Source organism: Chrysochloris asiatica, unplaced genomic scaffold (assembly GCF_000296735.1).
Source record: "Chrysochloris asiatica unplaced genomic scaffold, ChrAsi1.0 scaffold00651, whole genome shotgun sequence".
Taxonomy (NCBI): Eukaryota; Metazoa; Chordata; class Mammalia; order Afrosoricida; family Chrysochloridae; genus Chrysochloris; species Chrysochloris asiatica.
In genome coordinates this window covers 182,378-185,374 of record NW_006409169.1, presented here as the reverse complement: position 1 = coordinate 185,374, position 2,997 = coordinate 182,378, and positions in this window count along the sequence as shown.

The window sequence follows — 2,997 nt, the reverse complement described above, 5'->3', positions numbered from 1 at the left end:
CTTCAGCTTCAGTTTGAATTTGCATATGAGTAATTGATGGTCTGTTCCATAGTCTGTCCCTGGCCTTGTTTTGACTGATGATATGGAGTTTTCCATTTTCTCTTTCCACAGATTTAGTCAATTTGATTTCTATGTATTCCATCTTGTGAGGTCCATGTGTATAGTCATCTGTTATGCTGTCTAAAGAAGATATTTGAACAAGTTTTAAGATGTTACACACAGGTAAAATTATTAATTTAAAGTACACTTGTTTCCCAAACTCAAGAAACACATAAAAGGAACATAAATTTGATTCCCTAGAGGATGGCCAATATCCCAATTTGACATGGTATAAATCAAAGACTTTTTCTGAAAAGAGCTAGAGAGCTGAAAATAATCACCTTTGTTATTATATAGTTGACAGTTCAAATTTACCAGTCACTCCTTGGAAACCCTATATATGGTTTGAATAGGGTTTTCAACTCACTATAAGTTGGAACCAATTCAATGGCACTTAACAACAAAAAGATGGAGGACATATCAAGAAACAATAGCATCACATTTTATTATTTTTATGTAATTCAGAATTCTATGATTTCATATCAATAATTTTTTATTTAAATCTCATAAGGCCAGTTTTCACTGGTAATATTACCATGAGTAGAAACAAAAATTCTCACATAATGACCCGCTGTACTCTCCTAGAGATGATACATTCTTTGATTTTATGTTTTAAAAAACCAAAAAACTTCAAATTTCTCCTTTAGTTTCCTTTATATAAAATTGTTATGATTTAGTAAAACATATCATTGAAAATCAGTTAAAAGGGTTGTTTATTATGAAAAATATAAAAAAAAATTGTCTTCCTTTTGATGATTAATTTTGTGTCAAATTAATAACTTTATGTGTCAACTAAGTAGTCTAAAACTTGTTAAGTGACTTTGAGTTGATCCTGACTCATAGAAAACTATACAGGGTTTCTGAGGAGCAGCTTGTGGGTTTGGTTCACAGTCCAGTGCTTAACCTACAGCACCACACCAGAGATAATTAAACTCTAATCTAGTTGTTAGGGAGCTCTGATAGTGTAGTGGTTACGAATCGGGCTGCTAACCTCAAGGTTGGCAGTTAGAAACTATGAGCTGTTCTGCAAGAGAAAGATGAGGCTTTCTGCTCCCGTAAAGATTTGCAGCCTTGGAAACCCTGTGCAGGGTCACTATAAGTTGGAACTGACTCCACAGTACTTAACAAGAGCAACAACAATCTACATGTTATTGTAAAGGTATTTTGTAGGAGTAGTTAGGATCTATAATTAGTTGACATAAAGTAAAGGAAATTATCCTCAACAATATGGTTAGGCCTTCTACAATTAGAGTTGGAAGACAATTGGAGTGAAAAATGACGTTTCTGGACAAGAAATAAATTATGTCTCAAGATTGTGGCATTTACTTTCTCAGGTGCACTATAGATTTTAGACTTGCCAAATCCATATTCACATAAGACAATTCCTTAAAATAAATCTCTTAATGTATAATATATGTTGTTGTTGATAAGGGCTGTCAAGTCAGTTCTGATTCATAGTGACGCTGTATAGGGTTTCTAAGGAGCAGCTGGTTGTTTTGAACCACCAATGTTTTGTTTGGGAGTCAAATGATTATCCTACAACATGATACCAAGACTCCTGTAGTACTATATACACAAGAAACCATGGTAGTATGGTGGATTTTGAGCTGGCCTGCTACCCTTAAGGCCATTAGTAGGAATCTACCAGTTGCTCTCCTGCAGAAAGAGGAGGCTTTCTATTTTCATAAATATTTACAGCCTCTGAAACCCTATGTAGGTTTGCTATGTGTTGGAAATGACTTGATGGCACACAACAACTACTACTATGTGTATAACTGTTATATTGCATATTCTAGTTGTCATCAAGCTGAATCTAATTAATGTTGAACCCATGTGTGCCAGAGTAGATCTGTGCTCTATAATGTTTTCAATAGATGATTTTTTGGAAATCTCTCTCCAGGACTTTCTCTTTAGACACCGTCAAATGTGATTGAACTTATGATCATGTAGTCATTTATACCACCCAGGGACTTCATGCTATATATCCTGCTCTGGTGCCATAGGATAAGCACTAGACCTCAAGGTCAGTTTTAACTGCAAGGTTGGCTGTTCAAACTCACCAGAGACTCTTCAGAAACCCGATATGAGGTCGCTGTGAGTCAGACCTGAGTCTATGGCACTTAACAACAGCACCAATAGGTTTTATATAAATCATGTTGAATTTTTTGCTCTAGAGTATACCTGAAATACATTTTGTACTGCAAAGTGGGATGCCCATCACTCATCTGTCTATCATACTGTGATGGCTAGGGTGTTGCTGTGATTCTGGAAGCTGTGCCACCAGCATTTTAAAGCAATTAAGGGTCACCTATGCTGGACAGGTTCAGCTGAAGTTCTAGACTAATACAGACTACAAAGAAGGAGAGATGGACTACTTTCAAATACTTAGTCAATGAAAACCTTATGAGTAGCTGTGTGTGTAATACTTTCAGATATCAACAGAATATTGAGTATTGAAACATGATGAAGAACACCAAAATATTGTCAGACATACTGCTGAAAGGTGATCCCCTCAGTTTGGAAGGCATTCAAAATACAATTGAGAAAGAGTTGCCTCCTTGAAGTAGAGTTGACAGTGGTGACGTGAATGGAGTACAGCTTTCAGGACACTCGTTTGCTGATGGAGCACAACTCTAAATGAGCATAAGCAGCTGTAAACATCAATTAATAATCATACCATGGAATGTACTAATTATGAATCTAGGACAACAAGAAGTTGTCAAAAATGAAACAAAACGCATAAACATTGGTATCCTAGGCATTAGTTAGCTGAAATGAACTGAAGTTGGTCATTATGAATCTGACAAACACATGATTTACTATGCCAGGAATGACAAATTCAAGAGGGATGGTATTGCATTAATCATCAAAAAGAACATTTCAAGATCTATCTTGAAG